Raw genomic sequence first — 14,790 nt, forward strand, 5'->3', positions numbered from 1 at the left:
GCTTCCACTTTCCGCCACGTGCCACCATTTCACGGCAGGTTCAGCTGCATTCCTCTGGACCCGGATGTCCTTTACCAACCCGATTGAGCGTGAGGGGGCTTTGTCCTTTCAGTGTCGTAAAGTTGTTTGACTTTTTCAACTTTCAAGATCACATCATTGCATTATGAAAGTTCAAATTTCAAAATCCATCACCGCTTGAAAACAGGAATAAGCTAGCACAAAGGTCCAATTAGAAACTGGCGTTTATTTAACAGGTGGGCTCAAGCCCATTGATGTCAAGGTTTAATTCATATGACATGATTTTTTTTAAAAAAAAAATATAACATCTAATAGCATTGATTTTGCATTTTAAAGATTTTTTTAAGTTTTTTTATTTTAAATTAAAAATTTATATTTTTATATTATTTTAATATATTTAAAACTAAATTTTAAAAATTAAAAAAAATATTATTTCTAAATATTTCTAAATAAAAAACATTTTAAAAAGTAATCACTATAATAATTCTTAGATATTATCTTAAACATACCATTTAGAAGGAAATTCAAAAATATTATTTTTTATAATTATTTAAAAAAATCTAAATAATAATATAAAAATTAAATTCACTTGCAAATAAGATTAAATAATTTATCATAAAAAGGGGTAGTGTATTAATCAATTGGCTTCCTAACAAACGCATGGCATCGTGATATTGAAGAACAGAGTTTGGCAAAATCAAATTATTACAAGGGCTGCTAAAGAGGACAACACAATACAACACAGCAAGTTTCATGGTTATATCTTGCCCTATAAATTAAGGAAATAAATAAAAATAAAAATACGCATTTTATAAGTTTTATTAAATGCCACTCAAGTGGCCGGACCAGCCATTTGCAGCATCATACACTATGCCCCCCTTATAGCTCCACTTTAAGCCATCCTCTAAGCTTAGTTCTTGCTTAGATGTTTATATTGTTAATTTATGGGGATAAAAACCTTCCTAGTCAAGCCATCCTCTAGCTAAGCTTAGTTCTTGCTTGTTTGATATTGAGTATTTGGATGTATTTTAAAATTATATTTACCTAAAAAAACATATTAAATTAATTTTATTTTTAGTGTTTTACGATGATGTTGACATGATGATATTAAAAATAAAAATATTTTGATATATTTCAAAATAAAAAGCATCAACGAATTTACGATTGAGTCGGCAGTGTAAACGATTTTACACAACTATTTCTCAAGTTATAATTACCCAAAAAGGGTTCAATACATTCCTCCCGGCGGCCAGTCAATGGCCTATTTGGTGCCTTCACATAAAGCAGATGATCAATGGTTGCTAATTACTAATTACTAATTACTTTTCGGTGCGGCATTATTGACACCCAACAAGACATGTTTTTCTTAGCAGTTGGGTCCTACATGCCATCATGAAGATGTTTTAGGAGATATAATTCTTTTTTATTAAATTAATTAGTTGATTTAAAAAGAAGCCATGCTTTAGGAAAGTTTCTTAATCAGCAAAATTCCATTCCACCACTAACAAGGTCAATTTTTCAGGCCCCTCCCTTGAGATGAATTGCTACGCCCTAATAAAAAATAAAATAAACCCAAATCTAGAGCGGCTAGCTCTCAAATTTGATGTGAGCAATCATTTGTGATTACAGGCAAGAATGAAAGAAACTTTATGGAATTGGGCCCAAACCCATCTACAGTAAAATTTATTTATTTTTATTTTAGATTAATTTTTTTTATAATTTTTAATATTTTAATACGATGATATAAAAAATAATTTTAAAAAAATAAAAAATATTATATTGATATATTTTTTAGTAAAAATTATTTTAAAAAACAACAACCACCGCCCTTCTAAATAAATTTTTAGACTAATGTTGATTGTCACAGCATATATTATTTTATTATTTTTTAAAAGTGTTTTTTATATAAATATATTATAATAATATTTTATTTTATCTTTAAAATTTATTTTTTATATCAACCTATTAAAACTATTTAAAAATAATTAAAAAAATAAAAATTAACAAACAGTAACACAACTGCTGCGCCAATCACGATCTTAGAGAATTGTCATCCCATGGACACCGAAACAAAGAACAAAAAGCCATGTTTATGATTTTACCATATTGTTTACTAATAATTTTGTTTTTTGTTTTTTTAGCAGGCCTATGGCAACACTTCAAAGCCAACACAAGAGACATTGTTGCTTTCAAGTTACTTTGTTTCTGTTCGAATATTGCATTTTCTTCTTCTTTTTCTTTTCTTTTTATTTTATTTATATATATTGTTCCAAACCTTTCTTTCATTCTTTGAGATTAACACCGTGCTAAGAAATGATACAAAACCGGCGTCTTCTCGTGCCACCTCGATGGAATAACTTCTTAGAACAATTGCTTATAAATTATCTGTAGATCGACCGATTAATTAATTATTTGTGAATGTGGCTTTATTTTTTTTTTGGAGGGGAAAAAAAATCACAGTTTCATTCCGGCTTAATTGGCATAGCAAGTAGAGTATTACTTATCGAATGTGATGAATAGTGATATAAAATAAATTACATTAAAGTATGTTAAAAAGGGTGAAAACTATTGAAGCTTGTTTTTTCTGTTGTATTGTGTGCGTCTTATCACTAAATTCGATTGAAATTTGCTTTGGAAGCTTTCCTGCAGGCAAGATGAGGAATAAGGATGGAAAAAAATCCTTAATTTTTTTAGTTATGCTAATTAATGATTATATATAAACAGTGATATTTTTATGAGTTTACTTATGAAATGATGAAAAAACTTCTCATAAAAATTAACTTTTTATGGCTGTGATCCTAGATCAAGACACGTGAGTTTTGTGTTTAGACTTACTAGGTGTTGGGCTTAATAGGTGATAAAGGGTTTTTTTTTTAGAAAAAACAAGTTTCTTGTAAATTAAGAAACTATTCGATACTTAAGTTAATAAATATAGGCTATCAATCTTTCTATCTTCTTTTTCAGGACATCATATTTCTCAAATGTCATGCTATAGGTAATTGTAAACAAACAGAACTTGTGATGATCACATATACCACAACATATGTGGTGGTGAAAGATGTGATTAAGAAGTTAGAGAATGGCAAGTGACCATGTATCTGTTTTTTGGTGTTCTTTTTTGTGCTATAATGGAAGACTTGATGTTAATGAGACTCTACTAAGTGGAAAGATAGGTGACCTTGTCAAGTTAGGCTAACTTTTTTCATCTTAATATAATTTTTTATTACCTAATTAATATTGAGAAGATTTCTATTAGATAGAGTATACAACATTTCCCATAAAAAATAGTTATAAACTCCATTAATCAAGGCTTTGGTGGTAAGAATCCTTTAACATTGATCATTTTCTCATTGAAATTTCAAAAATAAACTCTTATAGTAATAATAACTTTTTGTCGTATGATGACAAAAAGCTTGGTAATTTTTTTTTTAGTTAGAATGCTTATGCTTATGCTAAAGCGGGAGATAATTTTGGAGCTAAGATTATAAAAATAAAAGATATAGGCTATGATACCATGTACATGTAGATCTTCAAAGCATTGTTGGAAGAACTTTGCACATTGCATCATTGTATTATGTGATAAGCTCTAAGATTCTTTTCACATTTTGTATGTTCTCTCGGGAGTTTGTATATGTATAGGCTAGCCTTTATAGAGACACGATATTTATAGAGTCAAGTATGCAACATTCTATAATAAAGTGAAGATTTTTCTATTTAGCGGGGATTGTGTTTAAGATCTTATAAATTTATAGATCTCATCTCATGCTTGAGTTTTTTTATGAAAGCTGCATGAGTGAGACTCGGATGGAGATTGATGGTGACAAAATCCATGTTTGGAATGTTTTATGTGAAAATAATAGGTGTAATTTTTTTTAAGCATAAAAATGTAAGCGGTACTCGCTCAAATGTTATGTTGCTCTGCCTCTTTAGAGAATTAGAATCATTATTGCACACTTAGCGATGCATACATAGGAGCTTGTTGTTATGTAAGAGAAAGAGTGTGAAAATATAGTTGCATCGCTTATATAATATTATGGAGCACCTATACTCAGTTAGAGAATTATTGAAGACTTGGGGGAGAACAATCACTCTCCTTTATCCTAGAGTTTTATTAGTCATAGAAATAATGTTTTAGTGAAAGGTGAAATGTGAGAGCTTGCCTTTTTTTTAGTCTTTCATAGATAGTAGCATTGATAAAGTCATAAGAAAACTTCACATAAAAAAAAAAAAAGGATTTTCCACATGCTATAATTTGTGTCTAAGCTTACTGGATAGGCTTGAACAATGACTAGAAGTTTTCATGAAAAACAAGTTGTTTGTGGAATGAAAAACTCTCTGATGCTTAAGTCATTAGATACATGAGAAAATTGAGAGAAAATATAAGCAATAATTGTTAAAGAGTGAAATTATTAAGCATCATAACTTATAACCTAATGACTCAAGGAATTTATAGATCTTAGTCATGTAATCTCTTCTCGGGATATAAAAAGTAGTGTTATAATTGATTGGTGGAAATGTTGGTGCCCACCCTTTGTTGTAGTGTCTATCAATGTAATTAGTGGAGAGGTTAGTGAATGTTAGTGACATGTTGGGTGGAAATAGCTTTTGATCAAGAAAGAAGATGCCTAATTTACATAGAACGTAGGGTGTGTCTATATTGTCACAATTAACTAGAAAATATGGTGCCAACCTTGTATAAAATTTTAAACATGTAAAGAGTCTATTAGTAAAAGTATAGAAAGGTTTGTGGGTGCTGGCAATGTATGGCATTGTATTTTGACTCCTCGAGACTTGAAAGAATGTTCAGGGTATGCATATTAAAGAGGAAAAAATTATAAGCGAAGATAAAAGATCTAGTCGTTTGGATTAGACTCAAATGGTAAGGTATAACCACTTAGGCTAAGGTGTTTATGGTTACCACAAATGACTTAAGATGTTAACCATGTTATTTAGGTTGAACCCAATACCATGGGGTGATGATTGAACATGCCCAAATGCTGTAAAGGGATTTTTTTATATATAAATTGTGCACCATTATTTATAACAAATTTAATCATCATATTATTTTGAGAGTTTAAGGAAAAAAGGATTTTATGAATTGATAGTGAAATAAAGGATTATAATGCCATAGTTCTCTTAGGTTAAATATATTGCGATAAAATGCTTAATTATTTGTAACCAGTGGCATGCGAGTTTTCTTATAATTTTCACCTGTTATATTGTATATGTATCCTTTTTTCCTTGTTATTATTAATTTCATACATAATATCTAGTGGATGTATTGGTAAACTAGATTGACAAGTTTAGATTAAAAAACAAAAAAAATGGGCAAGTTAAATGAGTAAAATAAGCATAATTTTAAATTTAACTATTATATATGATAGAAATTTTATAAGCACGTTCTATAAAATTATTTTTATAAATAGTCAACTCACTATAATTTTTTGAGGTTGCTTTAATCCCTAAATTACTTCTGAATATTATTTTTTCTAATTATTTTTGGAATATTTTTTTAATTATATTTGAGATATTTTTTTAATTTAAACTTTATTAGTTAGATTAGTTAACTTATTATTTAAAGAGTTTTATATGTTATTGAAAGATTATTGCTGACATTTAAGATTTATTAGATTAGGATTTTCTTTATAGTTTATCTATAATTTTTAGAATTTTTAAGTCTTTAGTTTTTTCTTTTTTTATTATATGTTGTTTGTTGATTTGACTATAAGTCCTTTATCCACCACTAAAAAAGGTGATCATTAGCATTGGATGTTAGTAATATAATAATTCAGATGCAACTTTAGCAATAACGGATTACATATATATTAATTTTTTAATATTAGCAACAGATTTAGCAACACAAAATTTGATACTAAAAAATAAATTAATATATTAAGAATCAATAATAAATTTTTCATTGCTAATATAGTTACACAAAATTTACACTCAAGAAGTTCGTTGATGTTAAAAACAAAAGATTATATTTTGACTTTTCTACAAAAACAATAAATAATAATGACGTGTTAATAATTAATTGGTCCATTTTTTCCTTGCAAAAAAAAAAAAACTCACACAACTGACAAATACCATTCTCAAAAGAAAAATTCCTTTCATTCTTCAAAAGAACCCTAACTTATATGTCCATTTTTGTCACTTTTGCAAATTCTTCTTCATGAATGAAAGAACCCTAACTTATATGTTCATTTTTGTTCCTTCTCCAAAAATCTCATCATTGTCGCTTTTGCAAATTCTTCTCCATGAATATATGCTCCTAAGACTTCATTTTTCAAAAACATCATTTGTCACTTTCTTTACTTTTTCTCTAGTCAATCTGTGCTTACAAGGATTCCTTCTTGTAAATAACAAATATGGTGTGACAAATTAAGATAGCAGGTATAATTAGAAATCAATATTTAAGAGATTGTATTTGTAATTTAGAGAAAATATTTATTGTTTTATTAACTAATTTTATAGAATAATTTTATAAATCTATTTTAAATAATTTGTTAAATATGGATGTCATCACATACTGATGTTTCTAATTCTTAGTTTAATGTTCTTTATCTTCATGGTTATGTGATGATTCCATTTTTTTTAGGGGTTTTGGTTTTTTTTTTTGCTTTGCTAGGTGCACGTGTGTGGTTTTTCAGAGGAGAAATATGGGTAATGTATGACAAGGCCTGTAAGTAAAAGTTAGGTCTTGGATTTTACTCGTGTGCTGTGAAAGATGTTTGGTTAATCAATAATTTTTTGCATAATATATCATTTCCACTCATTTTCTTCAACATCAACATCTCCTAGTGAAATTGTTCTTATTTAGTAGTGTTAAATAGAGTAGAGCAAAGAGAGTGAAATTATTTATCATTAATTTTTTATATTTCTCATCCTATTTTGAATAGAAAATTTACACTCTTGACTCTTCACTTTACAAATAAATAAAGTCAAACCTTTTTTCTCCCTTACGACCACTTTTGTTCCTCGTTTTAACAAAAAACATTGTGATTGTCATTTTCACCCATTCATCCATAAATTAACCAATTGCATATCTTATTTGCATACATATACTTTATAATAAGGCATCAAAAGGTCATCTTCATGTCATGACATTTCTTGTAGAATTAGCCTTATATATCTCATGCAACTCACATTACCAAGCTCGGAAAAGGTGATTTGTTTTCAGGGGATATTATGAACAGAAATTTAACCAAAACAATATGAGAACAATGGATTGCAGGAAATTCTTACCATATTAATATTAGTGTTTCATCAATTCAATCCATGTGGCATCAAAATAAGTAATTCTTATGATAAATATGAAACTTTAACTTGAAAAATTCAACTTAATAGTCTCCTTGCAGTGCTATTTTTACTCATTACAAACTGATTTACTTTTTTAATTTCTTAACACTAATATTCTTGCTCATTTTTATTTTTTATTTTTTTTAATTTTAGATTGTTGAGCCCATCATCACATCACATTACTTATTTGCATTTGGAGTTGTCAAGTTTTTGGGTTGTGCATATTGAGTCCTCCAAGTTTGTCAATATAGCTTAAAACTTTTTATTAATTTTAGAAGATAACTTGGTTTATAGAAAAATTGTATGGTCATTAAATCATAACCTCTATTTGATAATAATGGTGTAATTTGTCTCCAATTTTTTTTTTTTGTACTGCACCTATTTGAAAGAGAAGTTGTAATATTTATGTTGTGCAATTCAACAATCATGGATTAGATAGGCATAATCTTATTTTAGTTTGTTAGTATTTCTTCATTTAATGTGTCAATCTTAAGTAACAAATTATTGGTCAAATAAATATTTAATAGTTGGTTAAAAAAATAATTATGGCATATGTTTGCATGAAAACTTCATTTTTACAATATTACTTGACAATGTAAATGATTATTTTTTCAATAGAACTTCTAGATTACTAAAGCTGAAGAAAAAAAATGATGGTGGGAAATAATAAAATGATATTTTTACCACATTTATTTTAGTGTTTCATCAATTTAATCCATGCGGCATCAAAATAATTAATGCCTATGATAAATATGGAACTTTAACTTGGAAAATTCTACTTATTAGTCTCCTTGCAATGCTATTTTTGCTCATTACAAGTTGATTTACCTTTTTAATTTCTTAACACTAGCATGATAGAGATGAACTTTTTAAAGAGTTTAAGGTATTAAATTATATATTTTTATTTTATACATAATTATGTGTTGATGAAATCAACTAGCATGGTAAAATTGGATGCATGTAATGGGTAGTTGAATATTATGGCCGAAGGATGCAAAAATCCACATATAATGAAAATCTGATGAAATTACAGGAGACTTCTCTTTTCATAGATGGATTTTATGAAAAGTAGAATTTCATGGTTTTGAGGGAGATTTTTGGTGCTTTCTTAGATTTTGTTTTGTTGTTTTTCACTTAAAATAATAAATTTAAAATTATTAAACTATTGTGTAATAAAACTCCCACTTTCTTTCTTTCTTTTTATGCACATCATAACTTAATTAGATGCAAGGAGTATTAATGTAGTAAAAAATAGTTTTTTATAGCAGTGAAGACCAAAATAAAGAACAAATCTCTTAAATACAATTAATATAAAGAATAGTTTTTTAACGAAGTGAGGACTGAAAAGAAGGAATTAAAGGAATTTCTAGTAAACACATTAAGTTTGTTTGATCATTTCATTGATTAAAAACACAAATTAATATATAATTTTTTTTGCAATTCAAACATTGAAAGAGCAAATAAAGAAAAAAAATAGTTATATTTTATTATTACAATAGGAGATGACTTCTATAAAAATATTTTTTAGTAATATGAGATATCAAGCTTGTGCATCAAATATAGATTAAAGTATATTAGCACTTATGATTTCATCTATGTCATCATATGTACCTTCGAAAATGACAACACCTATGTATTTCTTGTCTAATTCAATATATCAACCCAAGCCTCAATCCCCATATACCGATCCCACTTTATGATGGTTAATATTGTTTTGGTTCGTTTACACTACCACCTTTATGATAGAACATATTTATTAAATTATAACTTCTCTATTTTAAGGTAAGTTTAACAAGATTTAAAATTTTATTATGAAATTTATTTTTATTTAACTTATTATTGTTGATAAAATAATTTCTAGTATTAATTTATGTTTTTTTATATATTTATCTATAATTTTTGAAATATCCAATAATAATTTTAAAAAATCAATAAATGAAAAAAACAATTTATAAAATTCATGCTTTAGAAAACAATTATTGAACAAATTAGCAACGGATTAGCAATAAAATTCTCATTGCTAATTAACAACAGATCCACAATGAAATATATATTACTGATCAATAATGATAATTAACAATAAAATATTCATTGCTGATTTATATAATTAGCAACTAAATTTTATCAATGAATAAGTTGTTGTTGAAAAAATTAGCAATTAATAATTCATTGCTAAAAAATTAATATTTATTATTTGTATATAAAATTATTCATTGCTGATTTTATTATTGAGTTTTATCAATAATAAATTTTTATTTTATTTATAATGAATTAGCTAACTAGTTATTAGTAGACTTCTTTTCTAGTAGGGACCTTTGACATTGCGTTCTAACCTGAAATTTCATTTCAAGTGACCTTTAGCAGAACAATTTTGGGTTTTTTAGCACAAAGTTTTTTATGAGTAGTATGAAATATCAACGAATCATCCATTATTCATGGAAGGATCGCATCAAAATAGAAAACGTCAAGTCGTTCTCATTCCTGATACCCGAACGACTTGGATCTAAACCCATGTATATGCGTGGATTCCTCCAGCATGACTTTGAAATGTACTAAACCCTAAAAAAAGAAGTGAAATAGAGAGCACATGGGGAGTGTCGATTTGGCAACATCAGCACCATGTTGCCTGCTTGCTTTATATACTTTTTGAAAATACCGTGTAAATTATTTTTTTTAATTTTTTTACTAAAAAATATTTTTTATATTTTTAAATCGTTTTAATAATATTGATATTTATAATAATATTTTTAAAATAAATAAAAATATTATTTTAACTTTATGCTATCAGAATCTTAAATAATTACTTATTCTTGGATATCAACTAGTACTTGAAGTTCTACATTTCCACATGGCTTTAACCTCTCTTTGACCTAATGGCTATATGAATTAAATATAATTAACTTATATAAATTAGTTGTAAATGCGATTGGATCAATAGTGTATGGGGCGGAGTGACTCGTCGCTATCATTATGTGAGTGAGATATACATGGAGACAATGATTCATTAAAATTGATGATCACATATGCAATATGAGCACCGAGATTTCAATATAAATTCATAAAAATACTCCTTTAAATTAATAAAATAAACACACATGTAAAGAGCATGAACCCTACTTTTCTTTTCTTTTTTTCTAGTTAAAGAGATATTTTTATTGATTTAAAAGAATTTTTTTATATAAATTTTATTTAAAATGATCACATGTTGCCCATACATATGACCGTTTGTTTCTAAGAACAAACTAAAGGTATAATTGATTGATTATTTCTTAATGATGTCATATTTAAAGATATATTAATAGGTTTTTCTAGAGCATAAATTAATGAAATTGCAAATCAAGTATGAAAATATATGTGAATTACGGTTCAAGTCATTTTAATGATAATCTCACTTATCAAAATATGTAAACTATATTTATGAGAGTTACGAATACAATCCATAATTATGATTAGTATTTGTTTTCAATAAGTGGATTTTGATAATTAGCATTGCTTGTGATAAAAGTTTTTTAAAACAGACCATAAAGGTATATTTTAACTTGAAAAACATTGATTATTAGCTTTAAAATAAATCTAAGGAGAATTGCTAGTTATTGATATCTCAAAAACTTGAGAGATTTTATGATATTTAAAAAAGTAAGTACAAATATTTACTCATTAAAAAAGAGATAAATATATAAAAAAAAACTAAGAAATAAATAGCTAGTAGAATATATGTGTGTATTTGAAGGCTACAACAAGTGATGAACTCAATAGAAATTGAGTTTATAATTTGTTTAAAGTACTGGTCTGAGAACTAAGAGAGGACCTCATCATCTCAATTTTAAGCACTCCACATTCCAAGTCAAGTTATTCATCACAAGAATTTAATAAAATAGTACAAAAAAAGATTTGAGAACAAATGATTGTTTAGATCAAAAAAGTGCACAACTCCTAAAACAAAATAGGATATATTGGGTTCAACTAAGTAAAACTATAAGTGTATCTTTTTCTCTCACTTCTGGACCTTCTGGTTTAATATCTTTTTCTCCCTCTCCCCCTCCCCTACCTTCAAAACCTCGACGATGTTCTAAGCATACTTCATCTTATTAATTTTAGTGTACTTTAATTGGAATTTAAGTGGTTTTCTACTAGTATCTTTTATTATTTATTTCTATGTTTTTTTCCTAATTTTTTGATATAGAATTCTACCCATCTTATTATTATGCATTATTTATATGAATTTGCTATTGTGAAAACTCATATGTCTGGTTATTTAGTATTGTTCATTATGAAATTTATATAAATAAATTCTTAGAGATGAATTTGCACTATTTATGGTTTAAGATTGCTGTGGATATATATCACCTCCTATGCCTTTTGTTACGGGTTTATTATATATAAATTTGCACTATTTATAGTCGTGGGTTTATTGTGAGCAACACCTTGTTTGTTTAGGCATCATAACTGAGAAAAAGATCTTCCAGCATAATTAATATTTTGTTGACATTTTCATTGGACTATTCATTGGGATATTTTAACCCAAAACATTTGGTAAAACTTAAAAAAACTGTAGCAATTTGGTGGCGGAATCACCGACTGAATTTTCTATAAAAAAATAAACAGCGACGAGAGATGAAAAATAGGTAGTAAAAGCTTATTTGGAATATTTCATTAATGATTCTGTTGGTGCTAAAAAATACTGACAAAATTGTTGATGTAATAAAAAAAAAACCTTATGAGTTATCTATTTATAGTAGTATTTCATCACTATTTCCATTGTTTTTTTTTCAATACCAGCAAAATCTTCTCTAGATATTGAAAAAACATTATTTAGATATTTTTTAATTTTCTGATAATGGTATTGGTAATTAAATATTGAGTATTTTAAAATACCTCAAATAAATAGATGACTTCCTAATTGCATTTCTATGTTGTGTGATCCATAATTCCTGGATTGCTTTTTACAATTAAGACACCAAATTTGGTTAATCTCAATTCTCAACACGTGGAAATGTTTTATTTTTATATGGGCACACGTCATTCCTTAATTAGAACCCTAGCAAAATAATTAAGCTTGAATGTTAAGATAAGTCAACTCATCCTAAACCATTAAAAAAGAAATTATATCTTAAATTAATAATATTGTATCAGTTGGTGAAACTATCTTCTTTCCTTTTCTTTCCTTTTCCAGATGTTAATGTATTTGAATAATAAATAAATAAATAAATAAATAAAAAACTGTTAAACACTCACCGATCCATGCATGATATTTCTAATTGCAATCCATAGTATTAGTGAAAACTATTTCTCCCGTCCTTTCCGGTCAAGCACGATCTTTCTGCAAGCCAGCTAGCCGCTATATTCTATACATATGAAAATAATATAGTTGACATCTCGACCTTATTAATAAAATCCACGACCACCACCTAATATTAGTCATCACAATATTAATTAGGAGAGTAACTTAATTTATTAGATTTTAAATTTATTTTTAAATAGTTATAAATTTAGTTTTTTTAAAATTATTAGTGATTTATATAATTATTAATATCAGAATTTATAAAATTAATCAAGATATACATAAACTTAAATATTTATTTTAATTAAAAAAAAAACTCATCCCTAGTAATGTTAAGTTATTATTTGTGGCATGATTGTTTTTTAAATAATTTTTAAATATTTATATATTATTTTAATGTAATGATTTTAAAAATAAATTTTAAAAAATAATAATTAACATGTCATGCACTAAATGAATTCAACTTATCTTGAGTTGAATGCACCTTAACCACTTTGAACAATCCATTTAATATCCTTCTTTGTATAAATTAAAAACCGAAAATTAAATATATATATATATATACATATTCTTTTAAAATGAAACTATTGAGTAAAGGAGTGTATTCCATTCTAGACAATTTGTGAGAAGTATTATTTTTATCAAACAAGCGAGGTGAATTTAGAAATCAACTCATTTCAAAATATTATGTAGAAAAAAAGTAATTTATTTTGGAGATTTGGACACCTTTTTCTAGAATCACGACTTATTCGACAAGATTTTCCTCGCGATTTAGTTAATAATTCCAAGAGATAAGTCAAATGATTAAGAAAGCTTGTTCTGTCTTTAATTTCTTAAATTCAAATCTTAGATCTGCATTTAAGATTGCTTTGAAAACAATTTATTTTCAGTGTATACATAACTTATTTTAAAAAAAAATACCTGAAAATCAGAAGGGGGAAAAACGAAACTTGGTCAGTAAAAACAAAAGAAAACCCTTTTTGGGGCACAGCCGAGGGCCTACAACTCACTCAAGACCATTTTAGTGACCCTACAGCACTAGCTTTTCAAAAGCTGTAAGTCCTAATTGAACTGGTTCAAGCCTGTTACCAGCAAATTTAGTCTCTCTTTTTTTTTAAAAAAAAAATCAATCAAAAATATTTTTTTAGATTTTTATTTATTTATTCTTGATATATGCATGTCAACATTCTTAAAAAAAAATATATAAAAAACATTAATTTACAAAAAAAAAATCCCATGCGTGGAATTTGGGACCACCACCCTTTACATCATTTTACACGTATGTGTACTCTTAATTTAAGATCCTTAAGTTTCTTTATACGCTAAATCGCCGCAATATATTGCACCAATTATGAGCCCTACCAATACATTTTGCACTGATTGGAGAATTTGAGTGGATAGTGGGAGCTGAGGGAGGGTTTTGAGTACGATTCCAAAAAGCTGCAAAAAGAGATCCTTGCAGTGGTATGGTAGGGTATACTGACTAAGGCAATAGGACCTCCTCCATGAAGGGACTTGGCCGGTTTTCTTGACTTGGAAAATTGTAATTCAAATTCTGCTTTGTTCATGAACTCCTTGGCAAACCAGAGGTGGATTCATGGCCGCAAAGACAAGCTTTGACGCACCTCAAAGGGCACTAAGTGAGAGTGCTTTTTTTTTTTTTTAATATAATTTTTACTTGACAAATATTAAATTGATGGTTTTTTTAGATGTTTTTGATGGTTTTAATAAATGTATGTTAAAATGAAAATAATTTGATTTTACTAATAATAAACTACAGAAAAAACTTGATGGGAAAAAAAATCATTTTCTAAGAGATTGATTGAAAAAACAAAATGTCATTTATTCTTTCTCCTAATTTTAATTCTTGGCTGGAAATCAATATGATGGTTTGGTTTTTCTTAGCCATTTTAATTTTAATCAATGGACAATGCATGGTGTTAAAATAATTAATATCATGTGAAGCTTCATTTATTATTAAAAGGATGTTTAAAAAGATGTTTAAGAGTGTAGTAATAATTGTTTTTTAAAATATTTTTATTTAAAAAAAATTAAAATATTATTTTTTTATTTTTAAAAATTATTTTAATATTAATACATCAAAATAATATAAAAATATCAAAAAATATTAATTTAAAATAACAAAAATAAAAATTTTAAAACAATAATAATAATTTTTTTAAAAAAACCAC

Source organism: Populus euphratica, unplaced genomic scaffold (genome assembly GCF_000495115.2).
Source record: "Populus euphratica unplaced genomic scaffold, PopEup_1.0 scaffold55.1, whole genome shotgun sequence".
Lineage (NCBI taxonomy): Eukaryota > Viridiplantae > Streptophyta > Magnoliopsida > Malpighiales > Salicaceae > Populus > Populus euphratica.